Raw genomic sequence first — 19,685 nt, 5'->3', positions numbered from 1 at the left:
TAAGGAGTACATGAGGGAAGAAGAGGTTCAAAAGAGATGGCGTAACGATGGTTGACAAGTAACCAGAGATTTTTTATTTCAAAACAATATGAAATATTTGTCAAGTCCGTTAAATCTCTTTGTTTTTTTTTTTTTTTTGTATTCTGAGTAATGAATCAACATGGACATGCTTAATTATAAAACAAATTAAACTTTCTAAAAAAAGAAAATTCGAAACAAACATACTTGGATTTGAGAATTTTGTTGTGATGTTGTGCCTGCTGCTAGGGATTTTGCTATGAAAGAGATGTAAGTTTTTTAGGGAATAGGAGGGAAGAAGAGGTTCAAAAGAGATGGCGTAACAATGGAGGCATCGACGAATTCAAACGGCAACGAGCAGCAGCTGTTCTGCGACGGTATTTGGGTATGTCTGGTGGAGATGGGAAAAAGAAAAACGAGAAAGGGTTTTGCACGATTAAAATTATAAAACATTGTGGCATTTGTAAACACAAACGCCACTAAAGTACATATCTGTAGCAGCGTTTATCAAATAAACGCCACAAAGTATGAGTTATCACGGTGTTTGTATACACAAATGCCGCTAAAGTACTAATATGTTACGGCGTTTATTGAAATAACACCACTATAGTTAAACCCTATTACGACATTTGTATAAAAAAGCCGCTAAAGTACTAATATGGTGCGACAGTTATTGCAGAAACGCCACTATAGGTTAACCCTATTACGGTGTTTATAAAAACACTGCTAAATTACTTCTCTGTTGTGGCGTTTGTCGAAAAAAGTCACTATAGGTGTGTTTGTAAACAAACACTGCTAAAGTTACCATTTTATGGCATTTGGAATGTAAACGCCGCTATATGTTTAAAGTTAGTGCCGTTTACTCTCAAAATGCCGCTAAAAACGCCGCTAAATAATAATTTTGTTGTAGTGAAATAATCATGTATTATGTGGGGTTTGAGTTCAGTATGTGAAATCTGATTAAATCAGGTTATGAATTCTCACTTTAAGATAATAATATCTTTGTGAAAATCTTACATAAAAAGGTTATGAAAAATATTTTGAATTTTGATAATTGAGCTTGTGGTCATTTAGTTGATTTTTATACACCATGAATTGTAAACTATCATGTTAGCATTATAGCTCGTCCTATTAATATTGTAACAATTAATGTTGTATTTTGTTTGTAAATAACATATTAATTCTCTTTTTCAATTTTGAGGTGGTTGATTCTTATTTTGATCATTCACTGTTAAAAAATAAATAGAATTGTTGATGTGATAATTTTTATTTTTTAATGATAATGTGATATTAACTTATGATGACATATCGGCATCACCGTTAATTTTTTTTAACGGCGTGTGATCAAAATGGATACAAAACATAAAGCTAGATATGATTTTGAAAAAGAATAGTTGAACAATCAAAACAAAATTACAATAAGAGATAAGTGACTAAATATGAAATTTATCCTTTAGTATATCCACTAACCAAAATAAATGGAATTATGAAGTATGGGGAAATAACAAATAAGAAACGTTTACTGTAACCACCAATGTGTAGGTAGAAAGAAGGTTGGGATGAGTGTAGATAGGTTTGCATTTATTTATGTAGATGCAACCAACACATGATCTCATCTCAATTATTTAAAATTTGAATGTCCCTATTGTGTCCAAAAGGCAATAGCTACCCCAAATCAAATCTTTACCAAAATGTTGGCTTAGCCTTAGGGTTGGAGGGCTACACAAGTGAAGTTCCTTTGCTTTCTTTCCAATCCCATATTCAAGTATTTAACGATATATTCTCACTCTAATCTTAGTCCTAGTCTTTTTCTTAGTTTATTTTTTAAAATAATTTTGAATTTTATAATTAAATAAATTAATTTTTTGGGTGATAACAAGGATATTACAATGAAACTATTGACCCTTCTGATTTAAATAAAGAGTCGCAATTGATAATGTAAATGATAAAATGTATGGTACAATGATTTTATATATTGATCTCCTGTACATGTTAATGTTAAACTTATAATAATAATAATAATTGTTATAGATAAACTAACAAAGAGTGTATAAATATAACCGTGACAGTATATCTAATTTTGATGAATTTCTCGATTCATCAATAATTTTGTCCATGATATATATCGGATAAAAGACGCATCTTATTAAAAAGTATCTCCTAAATAAGTGAAAATCTTAATAAACCGACAATTTATTAGTGAAAAAATAGTTTTAGAGATATAACATTTGTTATGTCTAAGTATTAATTTTTATAAATTTTTCAAGAATAATATTTTATTATTTCTACCTAATTATGCATGATTATTGAATTAAAAAAATACTTTGTGTATAGACACACGTGCTTTTTTCACTCAAAGTACTCTTCCGAAGGACGAAAGTCTCAAAGAAAGAATACCAAATTAATTTCGATTTTTTTTAAAAATAATCTGAAGCAACTTTCTTAATCTTTGAATTTCATATTAACAAATTTTACAATTGTTTTAGCGTTTGGATTCAATTTATTTATTTTTTGGATTTAAATTCATCTTTTGTGAAAGTGGTTAAAAAGAATGCAAATAAATACCTTGTTTTTTATTTCTGAAAAAAACAGTACTCGGAGGACAAAAGGAAGGGTCCAAGGGCGTTGTCCAATGAGATCCAACGGCCATCAAACATTTTTTCAATCCCATATCAACGGGCACTATTACTCTCGTGGAATGGGGGGGCCCACATTAATTTGTACTGATCGTAAGCGGACGGCAGGACACACCAGAGCGGCATCCCCATATTACCCTTGACTCTGTGTAATCATCCGGATCTGATGATTGGTCCACATGTCAGCATCATTAACCACCACGTCACCAACCCTACGACATCCTATTAAAAGCAGTGGTGCTTCTCCCTCCCCACTTCCATTGGTTACCTTCGGTACACTATTTCCTTTTTCTTTAATTTGATTCTTAAAATTACAAATTTTAATTGATCCGAAATTATGTTATAAAAAAGTAACGTGACTCATTGAAAACATGCAGCTGTTAGTATATATTAAAGTAAAATAAAAAATTTCCATTTTATTACTTTTTTATATTATTTTTAATTTAGATTAAATTATATAAATGACCATTTAATCTCGATTTGACCATTGATCTATTAATTTTTTTTAATTAAATTACTTAATTATTTAAATAATATCAATTAAGTAAAATATCGTTAACATGATGAAATAGCTGATGCGATAGTTAAAAAATTATATAATTTTATATTTGGTCATTATTATTTACAAATTTTATATTTTGAGACTAATTTTGATTTAATTTAATAAATTAAATCTTCTAATCAAATAATGATAAAAATGAAGAAGAAGAAAGATTTTGAGAGGAATCAAACTTGAGAATCCAGAGTGATTGGGCATGCCTTAACTAGTGTTTTGAAAAACGGACCGGATCGGTCGGTTTAACCGGAAATCACTGTCTAGTCCGGTTTAATCTACACCGGTTGAACCGCTACTAGTGAACTGGCCGGAATCATTGAACCGTTCAAATCGGACCGGCTGAAAACCGGAAAAAACCGCTAATTTTGTTTATTTTTTTAAAAAAAAATTAAATCAAACGACGTCGTTTGTTAAACGAGCCAAGTCGAACTCGAGTATTGCTGAGCTCGACTCGAACTCGAAATATAATATTAAAACTTGAACTCGAAAAGGCTTGAACTCAAAAAAAATTTAGAAGCTCGATTGAAGCCTGTCAACACACCTTTTCGTCCTACTAGGATTCAAACTCCTAAAAATAGGATAGAATTTTGCTAGGATTCAAACTCCTAAAAATAGAATAGAGTTCTACTATTATTTAAACTCCTAAAGATAGGACCTACAAGCATTATAAATAGTCATTGTAACTCATTATTGTAACAGATTCGGAGGAGGATATACGAAATACCAAGCAAAAAATTACAAGCAATTCGTAGCCATTTTTTGAAACATTTATATTTTGAAAGGTAAAGTTTATACATTCGCATGTTATTTTTCCTTACCCTTGCTGTGTTTTGATTTCGAAATAAAACTGAGAGAAGTGTTTTTGGCTGATGAACGGGGGCGTTTTCAATATCTATTTTTGTAGATCTAGTCCCCGAGGCTTGTGTTTTTTGAAAAACTATTCGGATTTTTATAAATGGGTTGTGTGGATCCTCGTGTTTTGTCATTTTTTTCTTCGATTAGCTTTTAATTTTGACCCCTAATTCATTTTTTATTTTAATTTAACTCTTATTATTTATATGTATATATGTATATATTTAATTATATTTTATTTATTTATTATTTTTTTTATTTTTCTTTGCGTTATATATTATTTCTTATTATTATATATTTATTATATTATTATTATTTTTATCTATGTTTACTTATTTACTATGTTTTTTACTATATTTTCCTAACGTTATATATATATATATATATTCGTATTTTATTTTATTTTATATTTCTATGATTACTATTTTTTTAGTTAATATATATGTATATTTATTTTTCATTTATTTATTATTATTATTATTATTACTATTTAGTATTTTATTATATTATACATATATTTATATATATATATATATATATATATATATATATATTTTATTATTTTATTTATACTATTTATTTATTTTCATTATATTTTTAGTTTCTTTGCTCTTATTATTATTTTTCTTTTTTAAAAAAAACACTTTACCTTTTTTATTCTTTTTGTATATATATTTTATCTTCATTTATTTTATTTTATTCAATTTCATTTTTTTTCATCCAATTATTTTATGTTTATTATTATTGGTTTCATTTATTTCCTTGATTTACTCTTTAGTTTTGTTACTTTCTTTTATTATTATTATTTTCTTTTTAAATCTTATTTTTTAAGGGTATTTCCGTAAACTCATTAAGGGTAAGTAATTCGGATCAAATTTTACCTTTTAATTTAACTTGCAATTTTCTTAATCAAAGACAACTGGAAATTACGTAGTACCGAAAGGACGGTTCAAGGGTGCTAATCCTTCCTTGACCGTAACCGACTCCCGAACCTGACACATCTTTGGAAAGACACAGATCAGGTAAGAAATAGGGTATCTGATCAACCCATTTGTTTTAAATAAATGATCGGTGGCGACTCCAATCCACATTTTTCAAGTCGAAGCCCAATTCCGGGGCCCAACCGAAAGACGGTTGCGACAGCTTGGCGACTCCGCTGGGGAGACAGGTAAGTGAGTCATACTAAGGTAATTTCCAGTTGTCTTTTTAATGAAAAGGGTAAGTTTAAATTTTAAGGTAACATTTCGATCCTTATTACTTACTTTTGATTATATTTTAGAGTAAATAGTTGTACTGACCGTTTTTTAATGATTTCAGCCCTTAAAGATTTTTCATCTAAGGCTCTAAACCCGAGCTCCAAACTCTGCTTTAAGTGGGGGTGAAAGCGCGTCTTCATGTGAATTTATTCACCGTGCGGGCCTAACAAGTAGCCTTCGGGATTCATATACCTTATGTCTTCATGTGAATTTATTCACCGTGCGGGCATAAGGGAATGTGTCCCCTCGAGTTTAACTTAGTCCACATAAGCCTGTGATGGGTTTAGGACTAAGGGTCTGGCAAGCCCAAGGGGCACCAGCAAGCCCAAGGGGGCACCGGTAAGGAGAACTCGGGTACCGTTTTTAGAACCTAAACTGGAGACCATGGAGAATTAGAGCCTACCCAAAACCACATTTCCGAAACCTAGGATATTTTTACCTTAACCATGTCTTTTTTTTTCCTTTCGTCATTTATTTATTTATTTATTTTACTAACATTTATGCCTTTGTGTTTGTTTTTTTTAGCATTTGCATCATAACAAGAGACTATTGATCCTTAAAAAGCGTTTGTTACACATAAAATAATCTGAATTAATGGACAAAGGTATTGTAATACAAGAGATTAAGAACGCCGAGGCACAACTATGGTCCGAAATGACTCAGAAAGAGAAGGGAGACAGTCTTCAGGGGAACTACGTGTCAGAGCTGGTTAGCTATGCCTCTGTCAGCCTGAAACAGAATGATGTCCAAGAGTTACGAAACATTTGGGACAGTTGGAAGAATGACATAAAGCAGAAGTTCAGCCAACGATATGGTGATATTGCCCTCTTACTTCATGTCAAGACTGATGAGCCCCTGCTCCGAGTACTGATTCAATTCTAGAACCCGGGATATAGTTGCTTCACCTTTAACCGGGAGGACATGGTGCCCACTATCGAAGAGTATACCACACTACTCCACTGCGAAAGTATCAGACTAGAGAAGGCATATATCAAACATATCAAGGGTCAACCTTTTAAGAACGGGCTGGCCAAGATTGCAGGGGTTGATGAAAAGTGGGTGACTGATCGACTCCGACACAAAGGTAGCGGGGAATGAATCGAGTAGTTCCATATAAAGCAACTAATGAAGAACCAACCTGATGAATGGAAGACTATAGATCTTTTTGCACTGGGTCTGTACGGTTTGATTATCTTTTTGAAGACCTTGGGGTGCATCGACGCACCCGTAGTAGAACTATTTGAACAACTTCCAAGGTGAGTCAACCCAGTGCCGACCATCTTAGCCGAGACCTTTCGGTATCTTAATCATTGCAGAAGAACTGGTGGAGGAAGGTTCATTGGATGTGTTCAGCTCCTTCAAGTTTGGATTCACAGCCACTTCTGGAAGACTAACGGGGTTGCCTACCACCGATTCAGCACTACCTATTCACAATTGGGAGAGTTCATCACTATGAAATGGCATGAAGGTGCTTCGAACGAAGAATGGATGAAGGTCTTCACTCATCTTCAGGACCAGGATATTACTTAGAGAGCCCCCTAGTTGTTCTTCAGTGACGTTCTTTTCCGATTTGGGGATTCTGACACTATGACCTTACTTGGACTTTGGGGTGCAGTTGGGTATGCTCTGTTGTTGGCACTTAGACAGTATGGGACACGTCAGTTTATCCTAGCAACATACGAATTATCTACATCATAGTTTGTGTATCACGATGACAGTTATAAGAAGATGATCAAAGAGGCAGCCGAGTCATGGAAGAAACTCTCGGATGGATGTCGTGGCTGCCAGAGATATGCTTACTCCGGATTATATGAAGTGGTGAAGATTGAGAAAGAATGATAGCATCCCGATGTCAGACTGTGAAGACACCCGGACCATGGAGGAACATCTCAGGCCTGTCCCTTCTGAACTTGAGATAGTCAATGCAGAGTTTGAAGCTGTGAATAATGAGCTGAAACAGAGAGTTAAGAACGTTATCAATGGAAACTAGATGCCGATTCTCATAAAGATAGAGCAGACAAATTGGAAAGGGAGCAGAAAAGAGTCTATTTTGAGCTTGAAGACTTGAGAAAGGGGTACCAAGATAAAGTCAAGGATAACTCCTGAGAATCCAATGCCTGAGAATCCAAATAGTTGATCTGGAGAAACAACATGAGAAAGATGGTAAAACAATAGCTTCAAAAAGCAAGTGAGTGAGCTTCAGATAGTGCCATTCGACGGGGGTTTGCAATGGCGTTTCCGTTGGGAGCAAGCACAACAAAGGGTGAAGGCCAGAGACGCATTCATCCGAGATTTCTTGGATCAAGTACAAAAGGCAGCTCGCCATCTACACGGCCTGGCAAGGGAAGCTGGAGTGGTCCAACAAGGTATACAACCAGCGACAGATGAAAACAGAAGACTTGTTAACCTGTTGGAAACTGTTCGGGGTCTAGAGGATTTAGTCTGAATGTACCTTTGATTGTTTTTATGTCTCTTACAAGATAAAACATTTTTGTCGAAATAAGGATTATTTATAATAATGGGCACTTTTCTGGATCAATGCCTCGAACATTTCATGCATTTTTTTCATTTTGCGTTGTGCATCTACATTTCATTTTTAAGCATTTTCATAAACATGAAATTTCTTCATGGAGGATTCGATGGAGTGGTTTTAACCACATGACACCACATGGAAGCAAGATTGTAACATCAAAAGAAAAAAACTGAAAATAATACAGTGGGAGCCTGATCAGTTGATTGTAGGACAAAGCCTGCCAGGATGATCTAAGAAAAGAATCCCCATATCCTAAGGGCTACGATGTTAAAGCTGTTAGCTGTTACCACATAAGAATCCCCAAACATTCCTCTGAAAACTGTAAGGCGCTTGCCAAAGAAGAGGGCATGGCATATACCATTTGCACTTAGAGGATTGTTTTGTTTGAACACGTCTTTGATCTTTCATGTTTGCTTAATCTTTTAAATGATTGAATTTATGCTGCTTTCTAAGGTGGAGCAATTGAACAAATTTTAATCTTTAGTTCTTCGAATATTAAATGAATTAATGATTCTTTTAATTCTTCAAGAATTATAGATTTTTGACATATGGAAAGATTAGACCTTTCTTACCCTGTCTCAAACCCCAGAATAAAATACCTTGATTCTTTGCCCAAAACAACTCGTAGTCATTACCAAAAGACGAAATTTTGACATTACCTCCTTTTGAAATTCTTGAACATTGCCTTTATCTTTTTGATACACTCATACCTTTCTTTGAGTCAATAAGATCACACCATTGTCTTTTTTAGACTCAAAAATAACATTTCTTACCATTAAAACCCAAGGCATTGAGTTGTTCATTTTAACATGATCATTCTTCTAAAGAGCCAACTTGGGGCATCTCGCGAGGAGCCTGAACATTGAGACATCTGGGAAAAAAGAAGAAGAATTCATTCGAAATAATTCTATCATACATTAATTACACTGTTTTCATGTGAATAGAATTAATCTTGAAAATCTATCCCCCTAGGGATACCTCTTCTGTGAAGATTTACATGTATGAAATGATGAACGGCTTTCTTTCTTTATCCCTTCACAACAGGAGAAAAAATATATCCCTTGTGTCCTATTTTGAGCCTGTAGTATTTTTCTTCTGATTCAACCCTAACCAAGGATCACCCTCCACACTGGGGGGCAAGGTGGAAGAAATATGCTCACATGAGCGAAGACATTGATTCAGATGAGATACCAAAAGGTAAACCAAATGCCAAGTGCGAAGATTCAATCAGAACAAAAAGGGCAAAAATAAAAAAGAAAAGAAGCAAAAAAGAAGAAAAAAAAGAAAGAACAAAAATCAAAAAGAAAAAGGGACAAAAAAGCACATGCAAAGACTCCCTAAAGACAAATGATACATCAAGCTTCAAACTATGAGATTGATCAAGCACAATCATTCCCGAATCACTTCACTCGAAGATCATAGAGCATCAAGAGAGAGAAACATTTTAAGCAAGATTGAAGGCATCATAATGAATTGATCTTTGGTTCAACACCCTGAAATACTTATTTGGGCCTATTTATCATTTTCTTTCATAACCATGAACCCTGGCCTACATTACGTGCCTTAAAAGTCCCTTCTAATCATACATGGATTTCTAAACAAAAGAGAATATCTTCATATTTCATCCCGCCCATCAGGATTAATCTTTGTTTGCAAAAAACAATGTAATTAATGCATGGTAGAGAAAAATAACAAAGGGGAGTTCAAGACGTAAATCATGAATAACGTCTTGAAACCAAAGGAGGATTCGAGTTGAAAACCTGAAAAGGCGGCTCGAATATAAAAATTGGACAACTGAGGCGATCACACAAATTCCTTGATAAGGCATCTCACAATCCAAATGTGACTATGAAAGATGGGAGTCGGAGAACACTTCCAGTAGAGGAGCATGCAAGCTACCCCATCAAACCTTTGAGCATCAAATGCCAAACCTTTGACCAAACACAATAACCTGAGACCTTTTTATCCTTTCCTTACTTAACCATTTCCCAAAGATAGCTTTGATCTTGGCACGTGTCAAATAGCTATAATTTATTGAAGGATTAACATTGTAATTAAACATTTGATATCCAATGAACTCTAGTTTTATGATTCGTCTCAATTGTAAAACCGTGAAAGAGACAATATTTTAAAAACTTTTGATTAAACATTTTTCGAAACTCTTTATTGATATTTTTCAGAACTTTGAAAATAAAAGAGAAAGAAAAACATTTTTTTTCAAACAAGACAGTCTCTCTAGAGTGGATCCTGGTAAATGACATGTGACTCTTAGACACAAAACTCATGCTCAGAATCAATGCTGAAGCAAGAAATGAGGAACATTTGGGGCATCTTTGGATATTCAACATCAAATATTGGGGTATTTTTGGATATTGGGGCATCATTTGGGGATTTAACATCCTAATACAAATTATCAGACCTTTTTAGGAGATAAAATATAACCAATTCATGTTACATGCATCATATGCATACATTTTAGAGCATCATATTTATCATTTTCCACATACATAATTTTTTTGCAGCTTTTAGAGTCAAGTTTCAACTTCAAGGCGAAGGATACTCGATTCAAAAGCACCTTTAAAGATTCATGTTGGTTGCTTAACTCAGCAGCAAGAAGCTACACTTCGACCAACTCGACAGATTGAAAGTTTCTCTCGAAATAACACAATTTACTCGAGAGTGGATTTCAACTTCACGACGAAGGATATCTAGCTCGAAGCCAAACTTCACAATAAAGGGGTCTCCACGGTTTCAACTTCACGGCGAAGGGAATTGTGTCCACCCGCAACATACAATACTTGGATTTCAACTTCAAGATGAAGGATATTCAAGTCAAGGCTCAACTTCACAACGAAGTGACTATCCGCAATTTCAACTCCACGACGGAGGATATCGTGCCACTCGAGACAACACAAGTTCAACTTCACAACGAAGGGATGGCTGGTTGTCAACAAACAACTTCCCAAATTCAGAGCCAATTTCAACTTCACAGCGAAGGATATTGGACTCCAGACAACACAAGTTCAACTTCACGACGAAGGGACCACTGGTTGTCAACAAACAACTTCTCAATTTCAGAGCCAATTTCAACTTCACAACGAAGGATATTGGACTCCAGACAACGCAAGTTCAACTTCACGACAAAGGGACCGCTGGTTGTCAATAAACAATTTCCCAATTTCAGAGCCAATTTCAACTTCACAGCGAAGGATATTGGACTCAAGACAACGCAAGTTCAACTTCATGACGAAAGGACCGCTGGTTGTCAATAAATAACTTCCCAATTTCAGAGCCAATTTCAACTTCACAGCGAAGGATATTGGACTCCAGACAACGCAAGTTCAACTTCACGACGAAGGGACCGCTGGTTGTCAATAAACAACTTCTCAATTTCAGAGCCAATTTCAACTTCACAACGAAGGATATTGGACTCCAGATAACGCAAGTTCAACTTCACGACGAAGGGACCGCTGGTTGTCAACAAACAACTTCCCAATTTCAGAGTCAATTTCAACTTCACAACGAAGAATATTGGACTCGAGACAACGCAAGTTCAACTTCACGACGAAGGGACCGCTGGTTGTCAACAAATAATTTCCCAATTTCGGAGCCAATTTCAACTTCACAGCGAAAGATATTGGACTCCAGACAACGCAAGTTCAACTTCACGATGAAGGGACCGCTGGTTATCAACAAACAATTTCCCAATTTCGGAGCCAATTTCAACTTCACAACGAAGGATATTGGACTCCAAACAACGCAAGTTCAACTTCACGACGAATGGACCGCTGGTTGTCAACAAACAACTTCTCAATTTCAGAGCCAATTTCAACTTCACAACGAAGGATGTTGGACTCCAGACAACGCAAGTTCAACTTCACGACGAAGGGACCGCTGGTTGTCAACAAACAACTTCCTAATTTCAGAGCCAATTTCAACTTCACAGTGAAGGATATTGGACTCGAGACAACGCAAGTTCAACTTCACGGTGAAGGGACCGCTGGTTGTCAACAAACAATTTCCCAATTTCGGAGCCAATTTCAACTTCACAACAAAGGATATTGGACTCGAGACAACACAAGTTCAACTTTACAACGAAGAGACGACTGGTTGTCAACAAATAATTTCCCGATTCCAGAGCCAATTTCAACTTCACGACGGAGGATATTGGACTCGGAACAATGCTACTTACTTGGATTTCAACTTCACGACAAAGGATATCCAATTCCAGGCTCAACTTCACGACGAAGGGGCCACCAGCGGTTTCAACTTCACGACGAAGGGAATCGTGCACACAAGCACCATCCATCTTTAGATTGGATTTCAACTTCACGACGAGGGATATCCAACTCAAAGAAGGATTATCTGTCAACAAAGACCATCGAGTTCGACTACGTTCAGCTCCAAGGCACATCATTTACAACATAACTCAAGGCTAGAAGGGTTATCTGCCATCAAAATTATCGAGTTCAATTCCATTTAGCTCGATGACACATCAATCGCATTACTTTCCGGTTGCAGTCGAGGTTTTCAAGTCGAGAAGAGGACCTGGGTTAGCCGTGCCTGAGTGACAAGCAACCATTTTCAAGCAGCATAGCTTAAGTCAAGAAAAAGCTATCTGTCAATGAAGATTTTTGAGTTTGATTCCGATCCAAGGTCTTTAAACCGAGAAGAAGACCGAAGGGCAACGGGAAGCCACGTGCTGATTCAAATTCCGAACTACGGCTTCAATTTCATATCATTTCAAGATGAACTCGATTTCACGATGGAGGAGTCATCCGTAACTCAATTCGACAGGGAGTTATTGAAACATCAGAGTCAATTTTCAACTCCACTGAACGAAAAGTGTCTTTTAATCTTTGCCCTATCCCCGTTACACGACTATGGGCAAAGAGAGGCAGCTGTCAACACACCTTTTCGTCCTACTAAGATTCAAACTCCTAAAAATATGATAGAATTTTGCTAGGATTCAAACTCCTAAAAATATGATAGAGTTCTACTATTATTTAAACTCCTAAAGATGTGATCCACAAGCATTATAAATAGTTGTAACTCACTATTGTAACAGATTCGGAGGAGGATATACGAAATACCAAGCAAAAAATTACAAGCAACTCGTAGCCATTTTTTGAAGCATTTATATTTTGAAAGGTAAAGTTCATACCTTCGCATGTTATTTTTCCTTGCCCTTGTTGTGTTTTGATTTCGAAAGAAAACTGAGAGAAGTGTTTTTGGCCGATAAACGGGGGCGTTTTCGAGATCTATTTTTGTAGATCTAGTCACCGAGGCTTGTGTTTTTTAAAAACTATTCGGATTTTTATAAACGAGTTGTGTGGATCCGCGTGTTTTATCATTTTTTTCTTCGATTGGCTTTTAATTTTGACCCCTAATTCATTTTTTATTTTAATTTAACCCTTATTATTTATATGTATATTTATTATTTTATTTATTTATTATATTATTTTTTTATTTATTATTTATTATAATTTTTTTATTTTCTTTGCGTTATATTATTATTTTCTTATTATATATACATATATTTTTTTATCTATGTTACTTATTTACTATGTTTTTTTACTATATTTTCCTAACGTATATACATATATTCTTACTTATTTATTTTATTTTATATTTCTATGATTACTATTTTTTAGTTAATATTATATGTATATTTTTTTTCATTTATTTATTATTATTATTACTATTTAGTATTTTATTATATTATACATACATTTTTATTTTTATATATATTTTTTTATTATTTTATTTATACTATTTATTTATTTTCACTATATTTTTAGTTTCTTTGCTCTTATTATTATTTTTCTTTAAAAAAAACACTTTACTTTTTTTATTCTTTTTGTATATATATTTTATCTTCATTTATTTTATTTTATTCAATTTTTTTTCATCTAATTATTTTATGTTTATTATTATTGGTTTCATTTATTTTCTTGATTTACTCTTTAGTTTTGTTACTTTCTTTTATTATTATTATTATTTTCTTTTAAAATCTTATTTTTTAAGGGTATTTCCGTAAACTCATTAAGGGTAAGTAATTCGGATCAAATTTACCTTTTAATTTAACTTGCAATTTTCTTAATCAAAGACAACTGGAAATTACGTAGTACCGAAAGGACGGTTCAAGTGTGCTAATCCTTCCTTGACCGTAACCGACTCCTGAACCCGACACATCTTTGAAAAGATGCAGATCAGGTAAGAAATATGGTATCTGATCAACCCATTTGTTTTAAATAAATGATCGGTGGCGACTCCAATCCATATTTTTCAAGTCGAAGCCCAATTCCAGGGCCCAACCGAAAGACGGTTGCGACAAAGCCTAAAATTCGAGCTTGATTGAAGTGAAAGAATAGTTCATTCAATGCTCACCAAAAGGCTTTATGATTTTGAATGCCAAATTACCTCTATTATTTATAGAAGTTAGTTGGGATGCTCTTCTATGTTTCTTAGCCGTGTGTGATTGTTTGTTCTCATTTTCTCTTTAGACTTTGGGATGATCCTCTATGTTTCTTAGCCATGTGGGATTATTTTTAAAAAAAAAAATTAAAAAATATCATTTTGTTTATGATTTTTTAGCCCCAAATTTATTTTTTTATAGTATATAATTATATTATTATTTAATATGTTTTACCTTAAATATTATGTTGTAGTTAATTTGAATCATTTGTTTCACTTGATTTTATGGTTTTTAACTTATATGTTATCAATTGCTTTGAATATATTGTGATATAAAAATTTATTTTTTATTAAATATTTTTGGTATTTTTATTTATTTTTTTAAATAATTATGACATCGTCCGGTTCTTCTGACCGATTGAATCGGTTCGACCGGTTGAACCAGTGAAACGGTAATATGGCCGGTTCGCTAACCGGTCCGATTATGAAAACCATGGCCTTAACCATCTAGTTAGATCTCATATTTGATATGTGAATAATTTTAATAATATCTTATATTGTTGTTAATGTAGAAAAAAAATGATCGAGTATGACTCAAATCTATGTCAATTGGGGACCACAAAATAAATCATTATAATTTTACAACTTTTAATATTTGAAGACTTAATAAAACGTGTTATAATTAGAGAATCATTTTATAATTGACATTATTTTAATTAATTTCATAATATTTTAGAGTGAAATATTCATTTTACAAATGTGCATGAATTAAAATGTACTTTTCAGTAATAAAAGAATCAAGTAAACTTTTTTAATATAATATATTTTAAACAAATTTTATGATAGAATAACACAGTAGATGATTTGCATATTTAGGCACCCAACACAATAAATTCTTTTAAATATGAAAGTTAAATCAAGTATAATTAAGGGACTCTAAAATAACGTTTGACCCTTCTTACATTAGTATTTAATTTTAGTCCCCTACTCGATTTAATGTACCAAAAGCATAAAAATTGTTTTTTTTCCTTAAAAAAAAAAACCCGTAAATGCTTTAAATCGGTTGATTTGGTTCCATTTCTGAACATTTGAAGTTTTAATTTTTTTAACTCTCCCGAGAAAATTATGGCAATTTTGCGATTGTTTCAGATAAAGAATTTTCGTCATTTGTAGCTCTTTTGAGCTATTTTCCATTTCCACAAGCTTTGGATGCTACTTTAAGCCAGAGAGAAATAATCATTACAATTTGCAGTTTCATCCCTTTGGCCTTTGCTTTCTCATTCCTCTCACTCTCTGGGGTTGCGACTGAAAAAAAAAATCAGTCCTTTTTTTTGAGTACCGACTAAGCAAAGTTACGAACTTGGAAGCTCAAGATATCGAGGAGTTCAGATCAAGAAAAGGAGGTAAGTGTTAAAGTAGTAATTTCCTTTTTTCACTAGTTTATGATTCTATTGAGGTTTGAATTCACCATTTTTGGATTCAAGTTTCCACTTTTGTGTTGAGAAGCTAAAAACAAACAAAAGCAAAGAAATGGAAAAAGCTGGGTTTTTTAGTGTAGAGTATAGAAGCAAAATAATAGCCATGGATGTTTGCTTAAGAATTGAAATTGGGTTATTGTTGTTTTGACTAAAGCCTGCAAAACCCATTTTTAATATGAAATCTGCAGAGCCCACCGCTACTTTTTTTTCGACAAATCTTGGAATCTGAGTTTAGTCCTTTGTTAGTTGTTACTTAACTTTCTGTTTCTCCAACTCATTTTGAATTATTTTGAATTATTTTGAATCCTTTCCTTTTGTCTAGTTTTTGCTCTCTATTATTGTGCAGCTTAAAACCATAGATGTAGAAGCAAGCCATAAGAGAAAGATGGGAGCTTTGTACATTTCTCTTGGATTTGCTTGTTGGGTTTGTTTTTGTTTCAAGGGAATGCAACTCTACTTGAAGATAAGCAGGCATTGCTTGATTTTATCAACAATATGCGCCACTCTCGTTCTCTAAATTGGGAGACTTCTCCTGTTTGTAATAATTGGACTGGACTGACTTGTAATGCTGATGATTCTCGCATTATTGCTGTTAGACTGCCTGGAATCGGGTTAACTGGCCCCTCCCTGCCAATACTATCAGCCGCCTTTCAGGTTTGAAGATTTTGAGCCTTAGATCCAATAGTATCAGCGGTCACTTCCCTTCTGATTTCTCTAATTTGAGGAACTTGTCATTTCTTTATCTTCAATACAACAACTTCTCTGGTCCATTGCCGGAGGATTTCTAATCTCAGCGGTAGTGTACCACGATCGCTTTTAAGATTCCGAGTCGGCATTTGGAGGTAACAACATTTCTTTTGGAAGTACCACTAATCAAACATCCTCATATGTCACCCCCATGGGGACCATTTGACATCCAAGAAGTCTGGGAGACTTGGTGAAACGCATTGTTAGGAATTATAATTGCGATTTGCGTTTGGGGATTGTAGCTTTGTATCTTGATGATTGTTTGCCGCTCAAGAAGAAAGAGTGGGATGTGTATTCAGGGAAGTTGCAAAAGGGAGAGATGTCACAGAGAAAAGTGGTCTCGAGGAGCCAGGATGCAAATAACAAATTGTTCTTTTCGAGGGTTGTAATTATACATTTGATTTGGAGGATTGTTGAGGGCTTCCGCTGAAGTATTGGGGAAGGGAACTTTTGGTATTCTTACAAGGCAGTTCTAGAGGATGCAACCACTGTGGTGGTGAAGAGGTAAAGGAGGTTAGTGCTGGGAAGCGGGATTTCGAGCAACAGATGGAGGTTGTTGGAATCATTAGACATCCCAATGTGGTTGAGCTGAAGGCTTATTACTACTCAAAAGATGAAAGGTTGATGGTTTATGATTATTATAGCCAAGGAAGTGTTCTTCCATGTTACATGGTACGTTTATTCGCCCAATCTCTGGTTGTATTGTATAATAACTAGTTGCGTTTCAGCTCAGAAGTGGTGGAAAATGTATTTTCATTGTTTGCGATCTGGCTTGTAGAAATGCCTTTCATCTTTATCAATGCTTACATAGTGTCATAAAGGTGAAATCCTGATGCTCACTGTATCTAATAGTTTGTGCCATGCTCTTGTGTAAACTTGGTATGAAGATCGTTATGCAGAAAAGTTAGCAAACTCAAGAATTTTCAAAATTATAAATGTTGAATTGAGGTGGTTAGAGTGAACATTTAACTAAGAAACATGTCGGTAATTGGAGTTTGGCTGTGCAATGAGATTTGGATGTCAATTTTCATGTATCCAAGACGATCTATATTCATCCTTGGCTTCATTTCCTGGAACAATGCATGCATAGTTCACTTTTTTAATCCCTTTAACTTTGACATTGGCCTTGATCACTAAAATATAAAATGGAATCTACATGTATTGACAATACAAGTGCATTTTCAGGTAAGAGAGGAGAGGACAGAACCCCTCTTGATTGGGATGCCAGAATGAAAATAGCAATTGGGGCAGCAAGAGGCATTGCTCGCATCCATACGGAGAACGGTGGCAAGTTTGTCCATGGCAACATCAAGTCCTCGAATATTTTTGTCAACTCCCAACAGTATGGTTGCGTATCAGATATCGGTCTGTCAACTATAATGAGCACGCTAGCCCCTCCCATCTCCCGTGCTGCTGGTTATCGAGCCCCTGAAGTGACCGACACCAGAAAAAGCCATGCAGCCTTCGGATGTCTATAGCTTTGGAGTGTTCTTACTTGAGCTCCTTACCAGAAAGTCCCCTATCCATGCTACTGGTGGTGATGAGATTGTTCACTTGGTCAGGTGGGTTCATTCAGTAGTTCAAGAAGAGTGGACGGCTGAAGTTTTCGACATAGAGCTGATGAGAGTTCCGAACATAGAGGAAGAGATGGTGGAGATGTTACAAATAGCAATGACATGTGTTGTGAGGATGCCGGAACAGAGACCTAAAATGCCAGAAACTGGTTAAAATGATAGAAGACGTGCGACGGATTGATTCTCAGAATCGGTCACTCCAGGAAACAGATCCGAAAGTTCAATGCCACCACCAACAGTGATAAGGAGAGAATCCCAAGTTCAGACCGAGTCATCATGCCCCTCGAGTAGAGCCATTTTTTTCATTTCTTTTACCTAGTTTAGCAGCATTTGAAAAATAATCTGTTTTCGCTTGTTTGATGAACAAATTGTGTTGAGACTTGAAAGTTGAATCAACTTCATCCTGTTGAAGGTAGAGTTGGGATGCATTAGGCTACAATGGTATGAATGTGGAGGAGATACATCCTCTCTCATTCTCCCTTACCGCTAACGGGGTTGATTTTCATTGTTTTGTTACTAAATGAGAATGCGTATTTTATTCCAAATTTATTCCATTTATCCCCTTTTTATCCATTGTAGGCTTCTATACTGAGCACGGATAAAATGATTTCAGTGTACTGAGCACGGATAAAATGATTTCAGTGATCAAAAGGATGGTTGTTATCTTTAGAGGTTGTAGATTCGAGTATGATGCTTTGCTTATAGGGTGTTATTTCGAAGGGTTCGTCTTCTAAATGGATATTGTCTTATAATCCTTTTAAATTAATTAAATAAGAAGCTTCAATATAGAGAACATGTTCAATTATATGATTTGAATTTCCTTAGCAACCAACACTTTTTATCTTTTTATTTACGAGTAGAAGGAAAATGGTGGTCGCTAAGTTCCTAACATATTAGATCATACAGTTATATTTAACTTATGTTTAAATATTATATTTAAAATAATTAATCACATGATAATTCATAAATCGATTTGATGTCTATATTTAACTTAATAAAAACTAATATATATATATATATACTCTATAATGATCGTCATAAATCCAATATATATATATATATATATATATATATATATATATATATTGTAAAAGTATAAATAAATAATTATTTACTTAAATTGAATAAAATCACGAAAAATACAAGAAATAATTCTTATATATATAATTTTTTTTGAATAAGTATGTATGTATCATCTAAGAAAGCAAAAACCTGCTACGAAACAAACAAGTATCCAACAAAAAGAAACAAGGATACCCTTACAATTGGATATCCAGCTCCTGCAAATCAATCTATTTACATCATCCCGGATCAATTTTCTATGTGCAAGTTTAATCTTAAGAATTTCACAAATAATATCCAGGATAGCATATCGATCCCTAGACATTTCTCTAAACAATCTCACATTTCACTCCTCCCAAATCTGGTAGATTAAGGCACTACGGGCAATCCTAAGGATAAAAAGTAACAAGGACTTACCTTTAAATTGCATCACAGCCCACGCAAGCTCCTCCTCCCAATTCATCACTGTCCTTCAAAGGTTGCAATGAGTGGGACAGCCTCCCAAAAGCCCCTAGAGAACACACACTAAAAAACAGGTGGTCTCTGGACTCCACCC

The 19,685-nt window shown here is 34.5% G+C and overlaps 1 pseudogene; it reads left to right on the top strand.

Annotated features, from left to right (window-relative positions):
- The first annotated feature begins 343 nt into the window (after positions 1 to 343).
- LOC120172088 lies at positions 344 to 18,386 on the top strand (annotated as a pseudogene).
- Positions 18,387 to 19,685: the final 1,299 nt, after the last annotated feature.

Source organism: Hibiscus syriacus, unplaced genomic scaffold (genome assembly GCF_006381635.1).
Source record: "Hibiscus syriacus cultivar Baekdansim isolate YM2019G1 unplaced genomic scaffold, ASM638163v2 tig00111841_pilon, whole genome shotgun sequence".
Classification (NCBI taxonomy): domain Eukaryota; kingdom Viridiplantae; phylum Streptophyta; class Magnoliopsida; order Malvales; family Malvaceae; genus Hibiscus; species Hibiscus syriacus.
This window is presented reverse-complemented; position numbering and strand designations above follow the sequence as displayed.